This window comes from Plecotus auritus, assembly GCF_963455305.1.
Source record: "Plecotus auritus genome assembly, chromosome: 5".
Classification (NCBI taxonomy): Eukaryota; Metazoa; Chordata; class Mammalia; order Chiroptera; family Vespertilionidae; genus Plecotus; species Plecotus auritus.
In genome coordinates, this window is record NC_137776.1 from 14,404,697 (window position 1) to 14,431,505 (window position 26,809).

At 39.9% G+C, this 26,809-nt stretch overlaps 2 pseudogenes across 2 annotated transcripts; one reads left to right on the forward strand and one right to left on the reverse strand.

Moving 5' to 3' along the window:
- Nucleotides 1-17,212: 17,212 nt before the first annotated feature.
- Nucleotides 17,213-18,703, reverse strand: LOC308249590 (small ribosomal subunit protein uS2-like; annotated as a pseudogene). The gene is made up of 2 exons: nucleotides 17,820-18,703; nucleotides 17,213-17,258 (listed from the first exon to the last, which is right to left on the reverse strand). The product of its transcript is annotated as a small ribosomal subunit protein uS2-like (transcript).
- A 2,944-nt stretch (nucleotides 18,704-21,647) lies between these two features.
- Nucleotides 21,648-25,168, forward strand: LOC308249591 (N6-Methyl-AMP deaminase-like; annotated as a pseudogene). Its single transcript has 4 exons — nucleotides 21,648-21,840; nucleotides 23,211-23,318; nucleotides 23,700-24,144; nucleotides 25,081-25,168. The product of its transcript is annotated as a N6-Methyl-AMP deaminase-like (transcript).
- Nucleotides 25,169-26,809: the final 1,641 nt, after the last annotated feature.

The window sequence follows — 26,809 nt, forward strand, 5'->3', positions numbered from 1 at the left end:
ACCGCCAAAGGAATGTAGGAGAGGAAAAACTTTTCCGCTACCTTCTTAGATTCTGGAAATGGGGCCTGTGAATTCAACTGGAAAAAGGTAAACAGGAGAAAAGGTTTATTTCTCATGTACATAGGAATTTCACAAAAAAAGAAGTTAAAATCCAAAGAAGCAGTTAGGTCTGGGAGCTTACAAGCCATGTTGACAAAGGACAATAAATTGTGGCGAAGTGACTAGACAAAAGAAAGCGGACATTGTACTTCTAGGGATGATATATTGTGGGAAGCAAACAACTAGGAAATGGATGGCACATACAAGTTTTTAGTAGGTGCTATGGTTTGCAAGAGAAATCAGTGGGTCCCCTTTCCCCGACATTAGTGGGAATGGGGTGGCTCTTGTGATATACTGAGAAAATGAAGTTCCTAAGACTCGCTTGGGAGAGTGAATGGTTTCTATTGGTGTGGAATTACATTTCTTGGGTTGTAAAGTCCCATGCCTCTTAACCCAGTCCTGCAAAAGGTGTAGCTGGGGCTCCAGGAGAGCTAAGAGGAGGGCCAGGGTCCCGAGTGCCTGTGCCATGGTGGAACGGAATCCAGTACAGCATTAGCTAATCACAGTCCATTAGTCCATTGTGTAGAGTCCACATGGCCATGAGCCACATGAGCTCAGGGGAGTGTGCCCGCTACAACAGGCATCAGGTGGGAGCAGCAAGAAAGAGAGAGGCTCCTTTATTCAGGAGTTAAGTATCCTAGATTTTGCACCTATTCTGGCCACTGACTCGCTCCCAGATGTGACTGACAAGTAAGCACCTTCCCATATCACGCAGACCTTACTGGACATGCACCGATTGTCCAGTCCCATCTCACAGCGATTTGTGGGGAACAGTCTTGGAGAATGTTAACTGCAGCTTTCTGGCAAAGCTGTATAGATGGCATGCCTATATTGCTTAGTCTTCCCTTTATTTCTTTCCTGTTATACCAGGTTGTTATAACGGTATCACTGTGGTCTGAATGTGTGTGTTCCTTCCTAATTCCCATGTTAAATCTTAACCCCCAAAAAGGAGGGCAGAGAGTTCCTCCTATGTCTGCCTTTTTTTTTTAAATTACCTTCAGCTCAAAATAATCCTCATGCCAAATATGCATCTTTTGGGGTGGCATATTCTGATTCCCTTGAGGGGCCTCCTGAACTCAGCAAGGTATGTTTATGTCCACTGGGTTTATTCTGCTGGGTTGGAGCCCTCTGTACTGAATTCTTAAATTTTTTTCTTTCTTTTTTTTTTTTTAAATTGTGGCAAAAACAACAACCACCACATATAAAATTGATCATCTTCACCATCTTTAAGTATATACTTCAGTAGTTCAATATTTACATTGTCACAAAATAGATTTCCAGAACTTTTTAATCTTCTACATGTGCAGTTCTATGCCCATTAAACAAGAACTCCCGCTCCTGTACCGAATTTTTAAAAGGAATGAATGTCAACTGGCACATTAGTCGAGGAAGGACACTAAGCTAAGTGTCCAGATGAAGAAGGGCATGTGAGGAGTAAGGGGACCAACTGCATGGTGGATGGAAAGGACAGTACCAGCTGGGCCTGACAGGGACAGCCCGATGTGCCAGGATGGCACAAGTCCAGGTGGAGTTCCTGCAGAGGCTAGAGAGGGGCCCAGGCCACTATTTTTACCAGTCCTTACAGACGCTTGGCATCCTAGCACTGAAACTCTCCATGGAATGAGGCGTCAGCTGTTTGTTTAGGCTTTGTTGCTCCCAAGTCAATGTCATGCCATCATGTCTTCCACCCACACATTCAAAGTAACTTCAAAGTAACTTTTTTTCAATTAAAAATATGATTTTGATCCTAGAATATTCAGAAAATACCAAAGCGCATAAAATGAGAATTAAAATCACTCTGAACTCGGCCATTTTTGAGCAACCAAATCCTTTGGCATATTTCTATATTTTAAGAATATTTGTGTGAGTTTTGGTTGTGGCTGCAATTTCATAACTTGCCCGTTTTGCTTAAACCATGAGCAATTTTCCATGTCATTATATATTATTCAAAAACATGTTTTTCATGACTGCATAATATCACAGTCGACAGCTGTTCTTTGAGGCATTTTAAGAAGCAGTAACCTTATTGCTATCCTAGAACACAAAAGTGCAGTGCGGTCACACCTGTTTTCAAAAACAATTCCTGGAACATCTTCTACAGAAATAAAGCATTATCAAACTGGATCCCAGAGATAAGCACATTTTTAAGAAATGTTAAAGTGAAATATAAAACCCTAGCACAGGCTGCCATTTAGGCAAATAGAACAAGAACGTGGCATTATCTGTCAACAAACAACTTAGAAAGCTTTTCCATAAAATTAAGTAATGATATGATGTGTTATCCACTACATTTGTAGCAGCATAATTACAATAATGAGACATATTTAAAATAATGAGACTCTGTATTTTAAAAATGTCAAGTCATGCCAAGCATGCTATTTGGTGTTGCTCAGCTATTAAGCCATTTTATATTTTCCATTTCCATTTTATGAGGCCCAGGAAGCAAAGTGAGGAGAAATGTTTGTTGCATGATAAACATATTGAAATGGAAAAATGAAAGCTCCCCTTGCATCCTCCAGATCAGTTAGCAACAGAGTTGCGAGTTTATAGCTTCAGTTATAGTCCACCAGCCCTCTCCAAGGGACACAAATTTATGGCATTTTAAGGCATAATAAAAAGAGCATACTTAATATTTTATTTTCTTTCCTGTAATTTCAGCTATCAAAACATTGTAATAAATGTCACACTTGGAAAATTACCTGAACACACACACACACACACACACACACACACACACACACACACGACACCCAAGTCAGTATGGTACCAATGCACATAAGGATGATAAATGCAAACAACAGAAAATGGAAATGGCGCTGAAGAAATTACTCATTGGGAGAAAAAGCAGAGTCAGATTGATTAGCATCACACTTGCACATGCGGCAAAGGCCTGAGAAAGGCTCTGACCACACATCTTTCCAGGAGAGGTCTTTCCCCTCTAGAACAGAGACTCTCAACGTTGTGACCAGTCAGTTGTTTCAGAGGGGAAATCACACATATGGACTGCAAAGTCTTGGCTTTAGGAGAACCGGGATCCTAATTCCAGCTGCTCCCTCACGGATTTTCTGAATGACTTTAAATAAATTTCTGAAATGCTCCAAGTCCAGGTTTTCTTATCTGGAGAATGGGGATAATAATTTTACCTACAGCATAGTGTTGTTGTGAGGTATCAGTAAGACAGTATAAAAAGAAAAAAAAGACAGTATATGTAAAGCACATAAAGAGTAAAGTCTCAATAAATAATTCTGTTGTGATTACTTGCCATGGTTCACCCAAGGTGCTTTGCAGTTGTACTATCTTTTAATGAAGAACTCGTCTTGCTATTATCATAATTAGCTAGTTAATATTAATAAAGAGAAGAGAACAAAGAGAACTCAGGCGTTGTTAGCATGGTCATCTGGGAAGCCTCGCCAGGAAGCTACAGCCTCACACAGTATTGCTCCTCCGAGGGGATTAGCACCCTCCCTTCCCCCATCCGGTGCTGGATTGTTGGGGGAGAAGAGGGAGATTGCCACATGCACAGTAGAAGTCAGGGTGGTGCCGGGGAGGTGCTTGCCTGTCAGACTAGCCTGGGGAACAATGGATTTGCTAGGCAGTGGACCCCATCAGAAATCTTGGGAGGTTAATTGGTCAGTTTGAAGAAGTGCGTGGTTAAAATCCCCAGACAAAGAGATCCCTCTCTTACTCTCTTTTGCTCTGTGGCCCGCTCTCGCCCCTGTGTTTGCGCGTCCACATGGCCTTAGCAGCCACATGGCTCACAGCCACGTAGACTCCACTTGCACGATGCTGGACTGGGCTGGACTGGACTTTAATATGGAGCAGAAACTATGGGCAGTGGCCTTTACTCTGGCCCTGCTGAAGACAAGATTGGACTTTTCCATGGTGAGCCGTACAGGGATGGGACGCTGGAAACCCAGGGGTTTATTATCTCCACACTAGTAAACATTCCTCATCTTACCATGGAGTCTCAGGAGATTTCTTTCCTCACGGCATTGCAAGAACTTCACTTCCACCCACCACAGTATCACCTATTCACTTTGTGGCAGGGACAACAATTGCCTACTCAGAATCTATTCCGTCCTTCTTTCACATCATCAGAGCCACACTTCAAGGAAAGCTGGTGATGCCTTGGTGGTATGTCTTGGGAGGTTGACGAGGCAACAGAAATTTCAGCAGCTCTTTTGGGACTACATGGAGAAGTTACAAAACAGAATCCTAGTGACCTCAGCTTTGAAATTCTTAAGTCACTGAAGTAATGTCAACAACCTTCTACCTCTAATTTTCTTTCTTTCTTTCTTTCTTTCTTTCTTTCTTTCTTTCTTTCTTTCTTTCTTTCTTTCTTTCTTTCTTTCTTCTTCCTCCCTCTCTCTCTCTCTCTCTCTCTCTCTCTCTCTCTCTCTCTTTCTTTCTTTCTTTCTTTCTTTCTTTCTTTCTTTCATCCTAGCCCGCGGATATGTTGTTATTGATTTGAAAGAGAGAGGAGGGAGAGCGAAACATCCATCGCTTGCCTCCCTCCCGTATGTGCCCCCACCAGGTATAGAACCTACAACCTAGGTATGTGCCCTGATGGGGAATTGAACCTGCAACCTTTTGGTGCACAGGACAATGCTCTAACCGTGCACCAAAAGGTTGCAGGTTCAAAAAAGTTGGTTAAAGTCTAACCAACTGAGCAACCCAGCCAGAGCCCTCTAACTCACTGTTTCTCGAGAGAGATAGGCCTCTCTGTGTTTAGATTGCTATTACGTTGAGTCTGTTGTTATCGTACATTGCCAAACCAAATTATAGCTCACATACACCACACCATATTAAAATCCTTGAAAAATAATGACAACTTCATTATTCAAGGTATCTTTATAATACTGTCTCATTATGTGTGGCAAACTGGGTAAGTTTATTTTGAAACAAACAATAAAACTGACTGAGAATCTACCTCACAGTGTTGCTATGAGGATGGAATGAAAAGAAAGAAAGCACATATCCAACTTGCCTAATACAGTCCCCAGCATGTAATGATTTTTTTGCTTTACAGTGACTAACATTATGAGACCATCACAAAGAGAAGCAAGCTGGAGAAAACCTTGTCTTGTCCTTGGAGTAGAAACCAGGGACAATCATTTTTATAGCTTACCATTGACATTCTGTATTATTATTTTCCTAAACTCACTGATGAATGCATTACTCGGGAGGATTTCAGCTCAAAAGTGCTTGAGAAGGCAAGGCATAAAGGAGAGTCAATAAACCTCACGAAACTGGAAGCACAAAAGGAGTGGCCTTCAACTCAAAGAGAGAATGCCAGGCAACAATTTGCAATCTCCCGATGTTGTGTTTCTGGGATATGAGAGAACTCTAAGTTCCAAGTTCAATGTGCAGGTGAGATGTACACTCAGGAAAATGCAGCTGGACCTAGCTGGTTTGGCTCAGTGGATAGAGTATGTGCCTGCGGACTAAAGGGTCCCAGGTTCCATTCCTGTCAAGGGCACATGCCCAGGTTGTGGGCTCGATCCCCAGTGGGGGGCATGCAGGAGACAGCCGATCAATGATTCTCTCTCATCATTGATGTTTCTATCTCTTTCTCCCACTCCCTTACTCTCTGAAATCAATAAAATACATTAAAACAAAAAAGAAGAAGAAGAAATGCAGCTGTTCCCAGTCCTGAGAGCTCAACTCATCATTTCCTGACTCTCTACTCTTATTTGCAGGTGATAAACCAATATACCACAACCCAGAATAGGAATGAACTCAGAGGCTCTATGTGAAGTTTTTAAGGGATGGAAACATCTACAAGGAACTTCATCCCAACCTGTGGTGGTCCATGTGACAAATGGGTGGCTCTGAAACTGTCACATGGACAGTCATTGCCAAATGTCCCGAGTGAAGTCACAATTCACATGCTGAGGAGAATTTTGTTATTGGCTTAGTCGGTTTTAGCATCGCACTGTTTTTAATTAAGCTGTAAAAGAGCAGTAAAATGTCAGGGACAGCTCTCAGGCAACGTATGTTTATCTCATCTTAAATTTATTCTCATTGGATTTAGGAGAGAGGCTAATCTCAAAATTGTTGGCAGTATCCTGCGACATCTTATTGTACAGCTACAGTGTCCAAAATGATGTGCAAAACACATAAAAGATAAGATGACTACTTTCCCAGCATTCCTCCTTACTTATCCAAACTATGACCTAATTTAAATAGAAGAAAACATTTTTCTATGGCAGCCATTTATAAATGTCATACATATATAGTGTAGAATTGGTAGCTACATTATAAAATTATAAATCATTTTATGACATGAAAAAATAAGCTAACTAAATTTTATGATATATATAAAGAGACACACCTAAATCAAACAAATTATGGTACCTCTATATAATGGAGTCTTCTGCAGATGAAAAAGGAATAAAGATTATATCTATATACTGGTGTGGCATGTTCAACAAGATATATTTTAGTAAAAAAATAAATATGAGTCCAGCACCCTAGCTGGTTTTGCTCAGTGGATAGAGCATTGGCCCATGGACTGAGCGGCCCCGGGTTCGATTCTGATCAAGGGCATGTACTTCGGTTGCAGGCTTATCCCTGGCCCAGTTGGGGTATGTGTGGGAGGCAGCCAGTCAATGTCTCTCTACATTGATGTTTCTCTGTGTGTGTGTCTCCCCCTCCTTTCCATTCTCTCTAAAAATCAATGGAAAAATAACCACGGGCGAGGATTAACAAAATATGTATGTATGGGTCCAGCTGTGTTATAGTATACTACCTTTTGAGGGTATGTATGTATGTATGTATGTATGTATGTATATGTGTTTATGTTGACAAAGATTCGTTGCTTGACCAAACTTTGCTCATGCTCCCCTGAACCCTCTCCTCAACAAGGATGTTTCCTTGTAGAATCTAGTTTTAGCAAGAATCCTGCTAAGTCATTTAGAAGAATTCCCCATAGTGATAACTAGCTGATAAATTTGCTAAAGCAGCATTCTCTTCCCCAACCACTCAAGAAATCCAAGCAGTTTCCTTGGGACTATGCCCCTAGGTCCCATTTCAAGCCTTAGACCCCTCGTGGGTTTATGTACCCTCCCTTGAGGGAGAGAACTTCTTTGGGATAACACCTCAGGAAGTCATAAGAGAACTGCATGGTCCAATAACAGCTTCAGACGCAGAAAGAGTTGGATTTGGGGGAAAAAAGCTGGAAGTTGAATCCACTCAGGTGGACTTTGGAAACACCAGGATGGCTGCTTGGTGGCTCCTAAGTCTCTCTCCAGTCATTGTATATGGTTTACACAACATGGCTCCCCAGGGAAAGGATGAATTGAGGGAAATATTAGACACATGGAGGTTTGGACCCTTCCCATGGAGGATAGGGGACTCGAGCTAAACTGACTTAGCAGGGTTTTTGCTAATACCAGATTTTTGTGGATGTACATAGATGGGCCTAGATCAGGTTCAGAAGCCTGACTAAAGTGGTCAAAGACTCTTTGTCAGTAACCATATTTGTTTTATTTTTATAAATGTTATGTATATGGTTGCATTGTTTTTGATATATTTTTATTTATTTTTTATGTTAAATATATTTTTATTGATTTCAGAGAGGAAGGGAGAGGGAGAGAAAGATAGAAACATCAATGATGAGAATCATTGATTGGCTGCCTCCTGCACGCCCCCTACTGGGGATGGAGCCTGCAACCCGCCCATGTTCCCTTGGCCAGAATTGAACCTGGGACCCTTCAGTCCCGCAGGCCAATGCTTTATCCACTGAACCAAACCAGCTAGGGCAACCATATTTGCTTTAAATATTTAAAATAACACAGTATAATCAAGTGAAGAGAAAATAAGGGGAAGATAAATTCTCTTCTACTCTCTTTGAGTCCCCAGCTGGGCCTAAAATGTAAACGGATATAATCGTGACAGATTAATATGAGAAAAGCATAAAATTTTACTAAATGTTTACGTGTTCATGGGAGCCTTCACAAGAGAATGAAGATTCAAAGAAGTGACCAGAGCAGGAAGCTATTGTACCCTTAGACAAAGGAAAAAGAAATTTGTGAAAAATTGGCAAAGCAGAGGGGTTTGGACTCCGGGTAGCAATGATGAAGTAACTAGGAAGATAAGGGTTAGTTTAACAGGGTTTGTTTGGACAGATTTCGAGGCTCCAAATTTCTTGTCTTTGGTGATAAGAATGTCTTGCCTCCTCCCGCCATGGGGAGGGTGCTTTGTACATGGGAGATTAATCTTTTGCTTTTAGGACAAAGGAGGGTCAGAGTGTCCTTCTTGTCCCAGCTGTTTCTTACATGCCTTTAATTCTAAGTAATCAACATGTCAAAGTGGCATATTTTGGGGTGGCATACTCTGGTTTCCTTCAAGAACAATCCTTAAGAATTGAAAACAAACTGAAGCTAAAGAACCTACCTACATATCAAATTGGTAGCATATCCATACAAGGGAAAAAAAAGTACTTCAAAAGACTTTAAAATACAATATTTTGCCTGCACATCCCCGTGGGATGTAATTTAAGGAAAAAGAACTGCAAAGAAGTTTTAAATTGCAGTTGATAGTTACTGTTAGTAGAGATATCGGTACAGCCTCACATACGAAATATTCTTTCTTAAAATAAATTGAACTGAACCTAATCACATCTCTAGAACTATCATTTTACAGGAAATGCAGAAGATGGAGAAAATTTAGATGACATTATGAAAAAGCAATCAGCCACATTCAAAATGTGGAACATTCTAAAAGATAAACGATTCTCCAACAAATACATGGTGTAGGAAGAAAGAGTTAAAGAGAGTTAGTATAAAATACAAGATTTAAGGGATAACATAAGCAAATAAATGTGTCGACTTTATTTGAATCCTGATTTCCTTTGTGACGATCAGATAAATTTTAATATGCATTGGGTAGTAGATAAGACAAGTAAAGAAATCATTAATTTTATCAGGTATGGTAATGGAAAGGTGGTGATGATAAAAAAATTTATTAGCTAACAATGCATCCGGAAATATTTATGGATTCCATCGTATGACATATGGGTTTTTAAAATACTCTAGTGTCTTCGCCTGGCTGGTGTGGCTCAATGGATTGAGCATCGTCCCATCCACCAAGAGGTTGCTGGTTTGATTCCCAGTCAGGGCACATGTCCAGGTTTTGGGCTCGATCCCCAGTGGGTGGTATGTGAGAGGCAGCTGATCCATGTTTCTTGCTCATCAATGTTTCTGTCTCTCTCTCCTTTTTCCCTTCCTCTCTCTCAAATCAATATAAACATATTTTTAAAAAAATACTCTAGTGTCCTAACACTGAACAAACAGATTAAAAGAAGAGTATGGCCATTAGATGGAAATGCTTCAGACATGACTAGTAGAGCAGAATGGGAAAAGAGTTTTTGGTTTAAGCAAAAGGAAGTCATTAGCAACCTTAAGAAGAGGTAGATCAGCTCTGGCTGGTTTGGCTCAGTGAATGGAGTGTCAGCCTGCGGACTGGAGGGTCCCAGGTTCGATTCCGGTCGGGGGCATGTGCCTTGGTTGTGGGCATGTGCCTTGGTTGCGGGCACGTCCCCAGTGGTGGGTGTGCAGGGGGCAGCTGATCGATGTTTCTCTCTCATTGATATTTCTGGCTCTCTATCCCTCTCCCTTTCTCTCTGTGAAAAAATCATTAAAAAAAAAAAAAGAAGAGGTAGACCAAATAATTAAAAAAATATATATATTTTTATTGATTCCAGAGAGGAAGGAGAGGGAGATAGAAACATCAATGATGAGAAAGAATCCTTCCCTAACCAGGAATTGAACCGTGACCTCTGGTTCACAGAAGAGCTATGATTTGGTGTTTAAAGAGGGAGGGGTTTGCGAGTGGACAGTGAAATTTTAGTTTTAAAGGGCTGGAGAAACACTAGTAGGAATAATAATAGCAATTGTAATAGTAATAGTAACTAAAGGGGTTTGAGAAAGGTTGGTTTGCTGACTTTTTTCTTTCTTCTTTTTTAATGTGGTGATTCTGTAGGCCTGGCTGATTTGGCTCAGTGGATAGAGCATCGACCTGCAGACTGAAGGGTCCAAGGTTCAATTCCAGTCAAGGCCACATGCCCAGGTTGCAGGCTCGGTCCTCAGTGGCAGGTGTGCAGGAGGCAGCCGATCAATGATTCTCTCTCATCATTGATGTTTCTGTCTCTCTGTCCCTCTCCATTCCTCTCTGAAATCAATAAAAATAAAAATAAATAAATAAATAAATAAATGTGGTGATTCTGTAGGGAGGTAAATGAGATTCCTCTTTCTTTTACTTTCTTTCACAATTCAGTCCATAACAGCATGTTCTCTCTTTCCCTCTGCCTGAGAGGCAATCCAGAGAGTGTATGCTCCTTCCCCTGGGTCCTGGAGTGAGTAAACTTGGAGCAAAGCCTCCAGCCATAGTATAATGGCTGTATAGTGAAAGCAAGAAGTAAACCCTTGTTGTTTTAAGCCACTGACATTTGGGGGTTGTTTGTTATTATAGTATACTTTAGCCCATCTGACTTAAGGATACTTTTTAAAAAGTTTTTTATTTATTTATTATCTCCCCCCCCCCCCCCATTCCCCTACCTCCTCTCTTTTGGCAACTATCAGCTTGTTCTCTGTATGTATAGGTCTGTTTCTGTTTTGCTTTCATTCATTTGGTTTGTTTTTTATTCCATACATAAGTGAAATCAAATGGTATTTGTCTTTTTCTATCTGATTTATTTCAGTTAACAAAATATCCTCTAGATCCATCCATGTTGTTCCAAATGGCAAGATTTCATTCTTCTTTATTGTTGAGTAATATTCCATTTGTGTGTATGTGTGTGTGTGGGTGTGTGTTGTCAACGTAAGAGATGTTTAAACCTGTAGAGAATTTTTGTGAGTTTTATTTGCACCAAACTGATGACAATTGCTGGGAAGCAAAAATCTCAACAGATTGAGAAAATGCTCCAGAGAATGGTAGTTTTGCACCTTAATTTATGTATTACAATCAAAAGAGGTGTAAGCGGATTACATGATATCCATTGCTGATCCATTAGAGAGGTGGGAGGAAGCAAAGTGGAGAAATCTCTGGGATTGAATAAAAAGTAAAAGATATGGAAACATACTTCTTTTATATAGGTGGGTATAGGATAATTAACAGTTAACAATTAATAGAATTGCAATAACAATGAGAGATTTTGTGGTCTCTGCTCTGGTGTAGTGAGAGGTATGGAAAAAAGAAAATTACCCTGACATTCCAAAGGTGTGTTACCATAGATGCAAAAAAGACAACATGCAGGCTCAGTTAAGGTAAAGGCTGACTTTTGTCAGGGAAGATATCAGCCTAGGACAGTGGTCGGCAAACTCATTAGTCAACAGAGCGGCAAACCGCGGCTCGAGAGCCGCATGTGGCTCGCAAGCTGCAGTTTGCTGACCACTGGCCTAGGATATGACTACACACCATGACTAATTTTTAGTTAGGAAGTTTTAATTTCAGATCATCCTTTGTGGTTACTTTAGGTCTCTGAGTTTGTAAGGCCGCCACTCAGGCCTCCCCTGAGTTTGTCAGGTTTAATATGTGGCCCTATGGCTGGACACGTAGGTCCATATCTTGACTATTGTAAACAATGCTGCAATAAACATAGGGGTGCACGTATCTTCTTGCACGAGTGTTTTTGTTTTCTTTGGATAAATACTCAGAAGTGGAATTGCTGGGTCATATAACAACTTCTTAATTTTTTGAGGAATTTCCACATTGTTTTCCATAGTGGCCGCACCAATTTAAAATTCCACCAATAGTGCATGAGTGTCCCCTTTTCTCCACCTTGCCAGTCCTTGTTACTTGTTGATTTTTTATGACAGCCAAGAGATACTTTTTAATATAATGAAATATAAAGATGTGTAATGGATTCTGATAGTAGCTTCCACTCAGCGAGACACTGATGATAACACCTTCCTAATGTGACTAAGGGAGAAATATGTCATCAGTGTGACTTCTCTATCTCTGTGTCCCACAGTTCTGCGTCTCTTGTGGCAGGAAGGGTTGAAAGGAATTGTTGACTTTTGTTTGCTAACTCCAGGAATAGCTGCATTTGTTCAGTACCTGCACCTCTGTTCTTATGTGTTTTCAGAGAAAGCTTTTTTTTTTTAAAAAAAAAATACATTTTTATTGATTTCAGAGAGGAAGGGAGAGGGAGAGATAGAAACATCAATGAGTAGAGAATCATTGATTGGCTGCCTCCTGCACACTCCCCACAGAGGGCCAAGCCCACAACCCAGGCATGTGTCCTGACCAGGAATCGAACTGGTGACCTCTTGGTTCATAGGTTCGATGTTCAACCACTGAGCCAAGCCAGCTGGGCTCAGAGAAGGCTTTTTGTGTATCTTTTCACAGGAATAGAAGCAATTGCAGGGTGAGACACTCTAACCTTTAGGAAGTCTGCAGAGAACGTGGTAAGCATTCAAACAACATGATTAAATAAAATAAAATGGTTGGAAAATCTGACCAAATCCAGGCCTGAAAACTCTGAGAACCCAGCATGATGGAATATTAGGAACTGCTTCCGCATCTTCAGGCAATTTCTGGAATTTGTTACCTGCCTTAGTCTTGAAACCATCATTGAGGCACTGCAGTGGTAACTTAGCAACTCTCTTTTTTTTTTGTCTGTGGAGCCCCACTGAGCAGGAATGTGATTAATTTGCCTAAGGCATCAAATCCTAGCTAATGCTTCAGAGGACCAGGCTTTGTCTTAGAAATATTTTCCAGTGGATAGAAAAACAGCTCTTTCTGGCTCACTGCAGGGTCTGTCCCTAAGAGTGCTGATGAAACTGCTGATAGAGCGGTTTGTTTCAGCGAGGCTGCACTGGCTAGCTGCTGTGAAGCCTGAACCCATTTACCCTTCAGGCAGGTTGGCTAATGTAGCTGGCTTCCCTCCTCAACAGCCTCAGTTGGGTTCATCCAGGATTCAGACTTGCTGTAGCAAGATCTGGATGGCTGACGTGTGACAAGGGATTGGTCTTTTTTGCATAAGGAGCCTCATGGAAAAGAAATCATCTTACGGGAAGAAAAAGTTGAAATCCACTTCCTTTGATTTGATTCAAAGACAGTGAGAGGGTTAAGTAGTGGGGGGCGGGGGATGCTGGGGACAGCATGGTGGCTGTCTGTCACTCAGATTGCCTGCTGCCTGGCTGAGTCCTGGAAGAAGGAAAAGGAGCTGTAATAAACAAGTGAAAATGGAAAGGGCTATTCCACGTATAACCTGAAAAGGACCAGACCTTCCTCTGAAGCCTCATCAGAGAGCACCCTGCTCTTCCCATGTCCTGTGGGCTGTTCCCATGGTCACCTCTGGCTCCTGCTCCCCTTGCACTCTGCCCCCCCCCCCTGCACCCCTGCACTCCCTTCTGCATGGACCCAGATTTGGAACTCAGAAACTTTCTCATGATTCTTTCTCTGGTCTTTTTCCAAAGATGCCTTTATGTAAGGTGTTTATATATGTGGCAGATTTGACTAAATGATTAGAGCCCAGAAGTTATATCACATCAACATATTGCTTAACCTCCCCCCCCACCAAGAGAGCTTTTTCCTACCTCACTGCAGAACAACCTGCCCACTCTGAGGCCGCCTGCCACTTGGGTGGCTAGCAATCAAGCACGCTGACACTCCTCACCCAGAGGCCTCACATGGTCACTGCCTAATGGCTTTGTCAGGCAGCGGGGAGCCTCCTCAGGCCCAGGGCTAATGCACCACTGCCACCCTCAACTGATGAGACTTAGGCAGAGAGATAAACACCCCAGCTTTCCAATCCTGCAGTGAAACACTGGGGCATGTTCCCCACGGGGTCCACCTGTAATCCCCTCACTAACATATCTTGCCCAGGCTTCGTCTCTTCCCTGCGACTCACTTTATTCACCCCTATACGTTAGCTTCCTTCCGGGTAACACCTTCCAAACAGCCTGCTTGCACCCACACCCCTCCTCAGGGGCTGCTTTTTGGGAAAATCTAAACCAAGACCAGTCTCTATTCCCTGCCTTGCCACCAATTTAAATTCTCTACCCTCTCTTCATTCTTCAGGCCTTTCTTCTTATAGCTGACATCTCATTAATATCTCTGCCGAAACAATGGACCATCTACTTTTCAATACACAGGCTAGCGACACAGAGGAGCTGTGTCTTTAACATTCCAGTCTTCCTTTTCCTGTCTCTTCAACCAGCATCTGTATGTAAAAGAGGCAGTGAGGACCCTCTGGGTCCAGGCAACCATTATTCTACTTTCCGTTTCTATGGGATTGGCTTTAAAATATATATTCTACATAGAAGTGAGATCATACAGTATTTGTTCTCTGTCTGACTTATTTCACTTAGAATAATGCCCTCAAGGTCCATCCATGCTGTTACAAATGGCAGGATTTATGGCTGAATTGTTTTCCACATTTTCTTTATCCAGGAAGCAAAAACTCAATGGATTGAGATAATGCTCCAAAGAAAGGAAGTTTTGCACCTTATTTTATACATTACAATTAAAAGAGAAGACATAAGTGGGTTACATGAAATCCATTGGCGATAGATTAGGGAGGTGGGAGAAAGCAAGGGAGAGGGAACCTTTAGGATTGGATAAAAAGTGAAACGATAGACACATATTTCTTTTACATAGGTGAGTATAAGATATGGTCAACCATTAACTCAATAACAATGAGGGGACTTGTGGCCTCTGCAGAGTGGTGCCTGGACTTTGAAGGGTCCGGAAAAAGAAATTTACTTTGACATTCCAAAGGTATGTTATTGTAGATGCAGAAAGAACAAACAGGCTTAGTTAAGGTGAAAATTGACCTTTGTCAGGGAAGATTTCTGGCGTAGGACACGACTACCAACTGTCAGCTGCTTTTAGTTAAAAAGTTTTGATTTCAGACCATCCTTTGTGGTAATTTTAGGTCTCTGAGGTTGTAAGGCTGCCTCGCAGGCCTCCCCTGAGCTTGCCAGGTTTAGTATGTGGCTCCTTTTGTGTCCACACATGTTTTGGCTGTTGTGAATAATGCTGCAGTGAACATGCAGGTAGGGATAACTCTTCAAGAGAATGATTTCAGTGTCTTCATATTTATATCCAGAAGTGGGATTACTGGATCATACAGTAGCTCTATTTTGCATTTTTTGAGGAACCTCTATACTGTTTTCAGTAGTGGTTGTATTAATTTACATTCTTACCGACAGTGCACTCCTAGTACACTTCCCTTCTCTCTACATCTTCACCGACACTTATGTCTTCTCTATTTTTTTTTTTTAGAAAAGCAAGTGAGAATTTATTGACTGCAGCAAAAGCATACTTATATCTTACCTTTTTTATAACAGCTCTTCTCATGGGAATGAGGTGTACCTCAGTGTGGTTTTGATTTGCTTTCCCTGATGATTAGTGACATCGGACATTTTTCATGTATTTGTTGGCCATTTGTGTCTTCTTTGGAAAAACGACTATTTGGAACCTCTGTCCATTTTTAAATTGGGTTATTTGGGGGTTTTTGCACTTCAGTTGCATAAGTTCCTTATATATTTTGGATATAAATCCATTATCTAATATATACTTTGCAAATATTTTCTCCTATTCGATGGGTTGCCTTTTCATCCTGTTGATTGCTTCTTTGCTGTGCAGAAGCTTTCAGTTTGATATAGTCCCACTTGCTCATTTTTCTTTAAATTGTTGCTTGTGCTTTTATTATCATATCCAAAAAATTGTTGCCAAGTCCAATGTCAAAGAACTTTCCCCTGTTTTCCTCCAGGAGTTTTGGTTTCAGGTCTTACATTCAAGTCTTTAACCCATTTTGAGTGAATTTTTACAAATGGTGTTAAGATAGTGCAATTTTATTCTTTTGCATGTGAACGTCCAGGTTTCCCAGCACCACTTACTGAAAAGACTGTCTTTCCCCATTCGGTATTCCTGGCTTCCTTGTCAAATGTTAGTCAACGATCCCTGTCTAGGTTTACTTCAGGGCTCTCTTCAGACTCTTGCTGCTCTCTTGGCTTGTGGTTTGTGCTTGGCTCTCTTACATTCATCCGATGGCCTGTAACCGTGCACACCCCACACGCTGTGTCCTAATGGACTGTGGAAGACACAAGCTAGGCTGGCCTGATGATGGACTGGACTCGGCTCCAACATGGAAAGGAAATTCTGGACACTGGCTCTGATTTTAGCTCTGCTGCAACCCCAGTTACACTTCTTCTATGACTAAGTATGGGACTTTGGAAATCCATGGGGGGTTATTCTACAGAAATAAGGCTTTCTATTATATCTCTTACTCCCATTAGCGCCTCGGGAAATTCTTATTCCAGCAGTATCCCAAGAATCCCACTTCCACAAGCAACTGGGGGAGATGAGCCCCTTTCCTGTCCTGTAACATTTTGGCTACTAAAGCTTTGCGGTATAGTTTGAAATCAGGAAGTATGGTGCCTCCAGCTTTGTTTTTCTTTCTCAATATTGTTTTGGCTATTCCTGTTTTTTGTTTGTTTGTTTGTTTTTGTGGTTCCATACAAATTTTAGTATTTTTTTATATTCTTTGAAAAATGACATTGGAATTTTGGTAGGAATTGCATTGAATCTATAAATGACTGCAGGTGTTATGTGCATTTTAACAATATTACTTCTCATCCATGAACACGGGATTCTTCAATTTCTTTCATTAATATCTCACTATTTTCAGTGTACAAACCTTTTACCTCCTTGGTTAAATTTATTTGTGTTTTATTATTATTTTTTTATTCTAGTGTAATAGAATTGTTTTCTTTATTTTTCATTCAGAAATAAAACTGTACCCTGCAGGTTTACTTAATTTGTAAACAAATTAGCATTTTGGTGGTATCTTTAGGGTTTTTTACATATAAGATCATACATGTCCTCTGCAAACAGAGTCAATTATATGTCTTCCTTTCTTTTTGCCTAATTGCTCTGGCTAGGACTTCCAGTACTGTGTTGAATAGGACAAAGCTCCTCATCTCTGCTTCTTTCTCCATTAGGATCAATTTTCTCCCAGGAGGCTCTTCATTGACTCATGCTTACATTTTTTGGCAAGAACTGCCCCATGGTTTTCCAGATGTGCACAGGCATGTATGAATCAGGCCAGAAGTGCACTGATGAGTCTCAGAAGGTAGTTTCTGCTGTGTTAGTAAAGCATCTAGCCTTCAAAATTGACGACAACCACAAGTCCTAAACTTGACCTCCTTAATTGAGATACACAAAGTAGGGCAGTTTCAAAGTCATTTACACGTGGATTTGAACTCCAACTCTATTGATTATCTGTTTACAATTTTATTGATTTTTTTGTTGTTGTTACTCTAATTCTTATTATTTCTTTTTTCTGCTTACTTTGAATTTAGTTTGCACTTTTTTCTAGTTTCCTAAGGTGGAAACTCAGATTGCTGATTTCAGATCTTTCTCTTTTTCTAATATATGCATTCAATAGTATAAATTTCCCTCTAAAAATTGCTCTTACTGCATTCCTCACATTTTGGTAAGTTGTGTTTTCCTTCTCACTTAGTTCAAAATATTTTTAAATTTCTCTTGAGATTTCTTCTTTGACTCATGTGTTACTTAGTAGTGTGGTTCTCTCTCTCTCTTTCTTTTTCTCTCTCCCTCTCTCTCTCCTTTCTCTCCTTCCTTCCTTCCTTCCTTCCTTCCTTCCTTCCTTCCCTCCACATATAAGAGATATCAGATAGTATTTATTTCCCATCAACCCTATTTCCATTTTCTGTTTAAGAGTCCATGGAAGAATAGCTTCAGACCACTCAGTGGTTGTTCCCTCCCATTCAGTAGCCTGAGCGGTGGGGGCTGCAGGCCGGTCTTCTGTGGAGGCTGAGCTCCAGTCTTCAGTGGGAAACTGCTGAACAGGCACAGAGGGCACCTGAGCTTCCAGACCAGTCTGCAACCTTGGGCTGAGCAGCCGTGAACTTGGGAGCTGGAGCAGTCCATTCACCTTGAAATTTCTCTTTGGCCATGGCCTTTTTATTTATTTATTTTTTATTTTTTTTTTTAGCAGTGGCCTGTTCTTCCTTTTTAGTCTCTACAGGATCTCTGTGGAAATAGAGATCCAGCATGACCTCCTGCAGAGAGATGGTGCCAAGCATGCACAGAACTTTCTGGAACCCAGCGTCTGTCCCATTAGAGTCACTGAGTGAGCTCCTTTGTTGTTGTACTTGATGACAATGTCCACACAGGGTAGAGGAGGGTCTGTGGTACACCGGGCACTGGTAGGTGAGTAACATAAGACAACTCAGTGAAAGTCTGGTCTTCAGTCCTGGGATCAATAACCACCAGCAGCTGTGGCTTCCAGAAGGCTGTCTAGACCTGGTCAGCAAAGATTCCAGTAGCAAAGTGGCAGCAAAAGAAGTGGCTCCAAAGGCAGCAGCAAACTTCAGCACAGCCTGTTGACCATTATTCCTGAAGGAGATGACACTGACACCAGACAGTATTTCAACGGCATGAACTGTCAGAAGAAGCTTCTCTCAGGGTCTCTTCAGATTTATGGTGAAGATGCCGTCACTTTTCCTTCTGTAGATGCATGTTCCATTTGGAAGTCCAGGTTGGTGCCACCTAAGTGGGTTCCTGCTGCAAGGAATTGGAGGATCTCCTCCTCCTTCATCTGTAGGACATCAAAGGCTCCAAACATTGTGGAAGTTCCCCTTTATATTATGATAGGAACACAGAACAACGCCACATGGACACCTCTCTGGGTAGCACAGGAAGGCTATAAGTGTATAACTGTAATTTTTCAGCTATCTTTCTGTTATTGATTTCTAGTTTAATTCCACTGTGATCTGAGAGCAGACATCAAATGATTTCTATTTTTAAAAATTTGTGAAGGTGTGTTTTACAGCCCAGAATGTGTTCTCTCTTGGTCAGAACACCATGTGAGCTTGAGGAGAATGTGTATGCTGCTGTGGTTGGATGAAGCAGTCTATCGATGTCAGTTATATCCAGTTGATAGATGGTGTTGTTGAGTTCAATTATGTCTCTATTGATTTTCTGCCTGCTGGATCTGTCCATTTGTGATAGAGGGGTGTTGAAGTCTACACTTATGATAGTGGATTCATCTGTTTCTCTTTGCAGTTCTATTAGTTTTTGCTTCACATAGTTTGACAGTCTGTTATTATGTGCATACATGTTAAGGGTTGTTATGTCTTCTTGGAGAATTGACCCCTAATGCCATTCTTTATCTCTGATACATTTTCTTGCTTTGAAGTCTGCCCTGTCTAAAATAAATATAGTTATACTTGTTTTCTTTTGATTAGTGTTAGCTGGTATATTTTCGTCATCTATTCACTCTTTATTTTGTTTTATCTTTATATTGAGGTATAATTGACACACATTATATTAGTTTTAGGTGTACAACATGATTCCATATTTGTATATATTATAGAATGATCACCACAATAAGTCTCATTATCATCCATCACCATACGTAGTAACAGAATTTGGTTCCTCATGATGAGAACTTTTAAGATCAACTCTCTTAGCAATTTTCAAGTATGCAACACAGTATTATTAACCATAGTTGTCATGCTGTACATCACATCTTCATGACTTATTTATTTCGTAACTGGAAGTTTGTACCTTTTGTCTCCTTTCACCCATTTTGCCCTCTCCCTCCTCTGGCAACCACTAATTGATTCTCTGTATCTCTGAGTTTGTGTGTGTGTATGTTTTTTTAAAGATTCCACATATAAGAGAGATCAGATAGTATTTCTCTATCTGACTCATTTCACTGAGCATGATTCTCTCTAGATCCATCATGTCGCCACAAATGGCAAGATTCCACTTCTTTTTTTGACTGAATAGTATTCCATTGTGTATATATACACCACATTTTATCTATTCATCTGTTGGTAGGCTCATAGGCTGTTTCCATATCTTGGCTATTGTAAATAATGCTGCAGTGAACATGGGGTTGCATATCTTTTTTTAAGTTAGTGCTTTTGTTTTCTCTGGATAAATACCTAGAAGTGGAATTGCTCGATCACACAGCAGCTCTATTTTTAATTTTTTGAGGAACCCTTATACTGTTTTCCATAGTGGCAGCACCAATTTGCATTTCTACCAACAGTGCACAAGGACTCCTTTTTCTCCACATTCTCACCACTGCTTGCTATTTCTGGTCTTTTTAGTAATAACCTTTCTAACAGGTGTGAAATGATTTTTTATTGTGGTTTTGATTTGCCTTCCCTTGATGATTAGTGATGTCAAGCATCTTTTCATGTATCTGTTGGTCATTTGTATGTCTTCTTGGGAAAAATGTCTATTTAGTGCTCTGCCCATTTTTAAGTTGGATTGTTTGTTTTGCTATTGAGTTAAGTTATTTATGTATTTTGGATACTAACTCCTTATTAGATATATGATTTGCAAATATTTTCTCCCATTATCAAAATGCCTTTTCATTATGATAACGGTTTTCCTTTGCTGTGCTGAAATTTTTTGGTTTGCTGTAGTCCCACTTGTTTAATTTTGCCTTTGTTTTTGGTGTCAAATCTAAAAATATCCCTGTCAAGACCAATGTCAAAAAGCTTACCACATATATTTTCTTCTAGGAGTTTCATGTCTTATTCAAGCCATTAATCCATTTTGAGCTAATTTCATGTATGTTGCATGATAGTAGTTTAGTTTCATTCTTTTGCATGTGTCTATACAGTTCTTCCAACACCATTTACTGAAAAGGCTATCCTTTTCCTATTGTATATTCTTGGCTCTTTTCTTGTAAATTAATTGACCATATAAGCATGGATTAATTTCTGGGTTCTCTATTCTGCTCCATTGATATGTATCTATTTGTATGCCATTATCATACTGGCTTGATTACTATAGCTTTGTGATATAGTTTGAAATCAGAGAATGTGATGCCTCCAGCTTTTCTTGTGGTTCCATACAAATTTTAGGATTATTTGCTCTATTTCTAAGGGAAAAAACCCAAACCATTGGAATTTTGATAGGAATTGAATGTGTAAATTGTTTTGGTAGTTAATATTAATTCTTTCAATTCATGACCATGGTACATACTTTCATTTATTTGTGTCTTCTTTATTTTTTTCACCAATATCTTAGAGTTGTAAGTGTACAGGTTTTTCACTTCCTTTGTTAAAATTTTCCCTAGGTATTCTATTCTTTTTGGTGCAATTGTACATGGAATTGTTTTCTTAATTTCCCTTTCAGATATTTTATTTTTAGGTTATAGAAATACAACAGACTTCTGTATATTGATTTTGTATCCTGAATCTTTACTGAATTCATGTATTAATTGTAACATTTTTTTGGGTAGAGTTTTTAGGGTTTTCTATATGTAACATCATGTTATCTGCAAATAGTAACAGTTTTACTTCTTCCATTCCAATTTGGAAGCCTTTCCATCCAGTCACTCGTAATCTATACCTGTCTTTATATTTAAAGTGAGTTTCTTGAGCTTCTGGGTTGGTGAACACCTGGGGATTTGGGGATTGTGGTGCACCTAGAGAAGGCACGGAAGCTCCTTACTACCCTTCTCCCATACCTAGCTCTATGCAACAATTCCATCTGACTGTTCTTGAGTTATATCCTTTTATAGTTAACTGGTGATCTCATTGTCTATGGAACAAGAAGATGCAGTAGAAACAGTCAAAACTAGGGAGACTAAGTCATCTGCCATCCTGACAAGATCTTTCCATGTCTTCATGATCAGTAACATTGACCTTGACATTGATGATTTTTTCAACCTGTCGGTGAAAACTGCACTTAATTTGCTTTGCTTTAGTCTGATAATAGTGGTGACTAGAGTGTACTGTAAGCAGAGACCCTAGATCCTGACATGAGTTATAAAAACTCATGGGACCACACATGGTGCACTTATAGGAGGCTGGAGTTGAAGCACTATTACTTGTCCATCAAGTTTCCCTTTGATTTTTGTAAATGGGGAGGACAGTTCTTGGTCCAGTAAAACTATGCAGGTTACATGTAAAAATTTTTGGTAAGCAAAGTTTATTTCTGTCAAAAGTATTATTTTTTTAATATGTTAGAATTTGATTTTTTAAAAATCTGATGGCTAAGTGTCATCCATTTGTTAAGTAAGTGGTCTCTAGCAGATCTGTTTCAAATGCTAGTACAGAAACCGAACGAAACCTTTGCTTAAGACACTGAGTCTGATGTTTTTCATTTTCTCTTGGGCTGACTATTCAAATTGACAAACTGGCAGGAGATAGGAAAGAATACTTAAGTTATGTGTTCCATTATAGGATAAGTACACAAAAATTTTCTCAAAAATTATTGTATAGCAAAATAGCAAAATTTGCCAATATGCTATTCTATGTGCATCCCTAAGTAAGTTACTGGGGTAGAGAAGAAGCCATTTACATTAGTGCAAGGTAAATAGAAAGTCTAAATGAAGGTAAGTACTATTATTCTTCATAAAATACAATACAATGTTATTCAGGTGCAAATACAGGAAATGTATTTTTAATAACAAAAGATAGTTTAAAGTAACAAAAAATATGATCACTAAAAACTGCAGACACTGACCTGCTGTTAAGAATGCTAACTTGAGCCCTAGCCAGCTTGGCTCAGTGGATAAAATGCCAGTCTGTGGACTGAAGGGTCCCAGGTTCGATTCCGGCCAAGGGCACATGCCTGGTTTGTATGCCTAGGTTGCTGGCTCAATCCCCAGTGGGGGGCTTGCAGGAGGCAGCCAATCAATGATTCTCTCATCATTGATGTTTTTATCTCTCTCTCCTCCCTTCCTCTCTGAAACCAATAAAGAAATATATTAAATATATATATATTAAAAAAAAAGAATGCTAACTTGAAAATAAATATAGCACATAGCTTTCCCATTTCTCCATCTACTGCTAAAACAGATACTGACTTGGGCCCAAGGGTTTTGTCTAATTGCAAATAATTTTGAGAACACTGAAAATTTGTTATGCAAATAATTATGCACACATACACTCTGTGGCTTTAAATGGGTCAAGTGTAAGAAATAAATTTTGGCCCCAGAATTAGCAACACATCAGAGTTGTCGTGCATGTACCTGAGGGAGGCCAGGGAACTCTTGCTGAAGGTTCTGCTGTCACTGGTGCTCTGCACTGACCTCTACTGAAGCTCCTGACTCTGCAGGGCCTATCTCCTGAAGATACTCAAAAGTGACAGCTGTCTCTAAGTGGAACTTCATGCCCACTTCAATGGATCCATTAGTTCTAATACCATGAAGGTATTAATAGCTAAGAAACCAGGCCTTAACATTCATGATCTGATGACTATGATTGATAGTCATATTCCTCTTAGTAAACCATCCACAACTCCCTTTGAAGAATAGCCGCCAAGTAGCATGGGCTTCATCACCAATAACTTACTCATGGTGGCTGCTCAGTAAATATGTCTTAAATTTTAAAAAAATTAAATTTCTTAAAGTTCCATGTATCACATACCACTTATAAAATCTTACTATTAAAATAAATAATAATTTGATTTAAAAAAATTAAGTGTGGAAACATGGCCTCCGTACAGGGGTTCAAGCTAGTCTAAGCAGCCACATACTGCTTGAGAGGTGATTCACATTTGCTATTTTGAGGAGTCAAATTGAAATTAAGTGATCCTTGATAGTTGTAGGAAAGTGAGGTGAAAGTATTCTACTTGATAATAGCTTACAGAAATTCCAACAAATATGAATATGTGCCAGAAAAGAACTTTAGAAGAATGTTTCCAGGTGTTTCAGATTATTTATCAGCTTACTACCAGCCCCGAAGATATTCTAATGGTCACAAAAGATGTCATTAACGAATTTGCAGTTGATGGTGTCAAGTACCTGGAACTAAGGGGTACACCCAGACCTGAAAATGCTACAGGAATGACTGAAAGGACTTAGGTGGAATCTGTACTTGAGAGTATGAACAGTCTAAAGAAGAAAACTTAGACATTGATGTCAGGTATTTGATATCATTGACAGAAGAGGTGGCCCTTCAGTGGCTAAGGAGACTAGTAACTTTCTGAAGCATTCTTCCTTTCTACTGAAGATACAGTTTTTGGCCTTGCCCTCAGTGGAGACCCTACAGCTGGGCAAGCAAAGATTTCTTGGAAGTTCTTTTAGAAAAAAAAGTGGGGGGGGGGAGGAGCAGTTCTGAAGTTGGCATTGCATTTTCCAGAGATTCTAAACACCGCAAAAGAAACACAAATACTTCTGGATCCGCTTCCCAACAGATGGAGCATGGGACGTTTCTCTACTCCTCTGAGGCGGGGGGTGGGGTGGGGAGGGTGGGCGGGGCAGGTTCCTGGATCTGCTGGACTTTGTGAGGAAATACCAGATACTGCAGGAACTCTGTTTGACCTCAAGTATCAAAAGTCAGACAGTTCCCGCTTATCACTAGCATCGTTTCAGATTCCTACAGCATTGCTCATCCTTCTGTGAACTGTACGGATGATAGGGCTGTTTTTGCTATAGACCTTTCCCAAGAGGACTAGCTGGCAGTTGAAAATTTAATTGGACCCAGTCTCAGGTATGGGATCTGTCTTGTGGATCCATCAACTACATCTTTGCTTCTGACAGCACCAGGTCTGAACTGAAGCCCAAAGTGTGACACTTTTAAAGCTGGAACGAGGTGAATTACTTTTGAATGTGTTGCAACCAAAATCTTCCAGCCATATTCCTCTTAGTAAACCGTCTACCGCTCCCTTTGAAAAACAGCAGCCAAGTAGCATGGGCTCCATCGCCAATACCTTACGGTGGCTGCTCAGTAAATTGGAAAAAAAAAAGAAAAATTTTATTTTTTTATTTTTCAAAGTTCCATGCATCACATACCACTTATAAAAATTTGCCAACTATTAAAATAAAGAGGACCTCTTGATAATTTGAGTTTTAAAAAATTAAGTTGTGGAAACATGGCCTCAGCACAGGGGTTCAGCTAGTCTAACCAGCCATACACTGCTTGAGAAGTGATCCATATTTGCTATTTCGAGGAGTTATGTTGAAACTAAGTGGTTCTAGAAATTGTTGGAAAGTGAGGTGAAAATTTTCTACTTGATGATGTCTTACAGATATCCTAACAAATATGAGAATGTGACAGAGTTCGCATTGTATGAAGATGCCCAGAAGGATATTACTGCAAAGCCATATACCAAATAGACCCTGGAGACACTGCAGTTTTACAGGTGATGTTAATATGAGATCAAAAAGTAGTTTTCCCTTTTCTGAAATCTAGGCCTGTTCATTATAATTGCATTGTTAACAGCAAGCAAAAGAAGCAACATTGAGCTCAGACTGCTGGCTCTATGGGTTAATCCCTGTAGAATCAGCGAGGGGATTCAAGTTTCTGTTCTGAACATCCTGAAACATTGGTTTCAGAGCCACAGTGTAACTATTTATGTTGGTTATTCATGCTCTTCGGGGGGAATTATGCCCAAGACACCCCTAAACAAACAAGAAGTGACTTAAAGATTATGTTAGTTAACAGACTATTATAGTAAATTACTACAGATGGTGACTCTTGAAGCGTATAAATAGTATCAACCAGTTGGCCTTCCTTGAGCACCTGCTTTGGAGTAGGAGAGGCTGGACTTTGCACTCAGAGGGACCCTAACTGTTTAGTGGGCTAATTATGCGCTTTCCCAAGTAATGTATGGCTCGTAGGAGCAAATTGCGCATCTGAAAAAAATGCAGCAAAAATATTAAAGAATAGGCATTAATTTTTACTTCATATATGATGAATCAAACCATTTTCTTTATTTTCCATGGTGTTTTATAGTAGACTTAGTGAAAGATTTTAAGTATTAAGTTATTACCAACACTCATAAAACAGTCCAATAAAATATAATGTCAATATATGGCAAATTCAAATTAAACAATATTTCCAACATATCTGACAGAAATTTATATATAGAATGTCTGATGTTGCACTCTTACAGGAATCAGAGATAATGGATGGTTTTATTCAACATGCACAGAATATATATTTTTGTATCATAAATCTATTTAAATAAAACAGGTTTTAAATGTTTACGTACTTATGTATTCCATACTTGTTACTTTGAGAAAGCAAAACAGCATTCCTGATCAAGGTACATTATTTTTTTAATTTTTATTTTTAAAATACATTTTATTGATTTTTTACAGAGAGGAAGGGAGAGGGACAGAGAGTTAGAAACATCGATGAGAGAGAAACATGGATCAGCTGCCTCCTGCACACCCCCTACTGGGGATGTGCCTGCAACCAAGGTACATGCCTTTGACCGGAATCAAACCTGGACTCTTCAGTCCGCAGGCCGACGCTCTATCCACGGAGCCAAGCCAAACCAGTTAGGGCAAGGTACATTATTTTTTAACTGCAGTACTGAGTGAGTTTTTCTTTTTTAAAAAAATATATTTTTATTGATTTCAGAGAGGAAGGAAGAGGGAGAGAGATAGAAACATCAATGATGAGAGAGAATCATTGATTGGTTGCCTCTTTGCAGGATCCACATTGGGGATCGAGCCTGCAACCTGGGCATGTGCCCTTAACTGGAATTGAACTCAGGACCTTTCAGTGTGCAGGCTAATGCTCTATTCACTGAGCCAAACCAGCTACGGCCTGAGTGAGTTTATCTTGGGTGGGATAGCAACCTCACAGTCTTAAATCACTAGAGAGACTGTATTTTTGAGTAATGCCAATTGAACTATATATAAAAAAACAACAACCCACTCCTCATAATTAAAAATTTCCTGAAAGTGAATGTTTTGCCTACCCAAATGAAGGTATTGTGGACTCCATGTCAAACCATTAAATATATT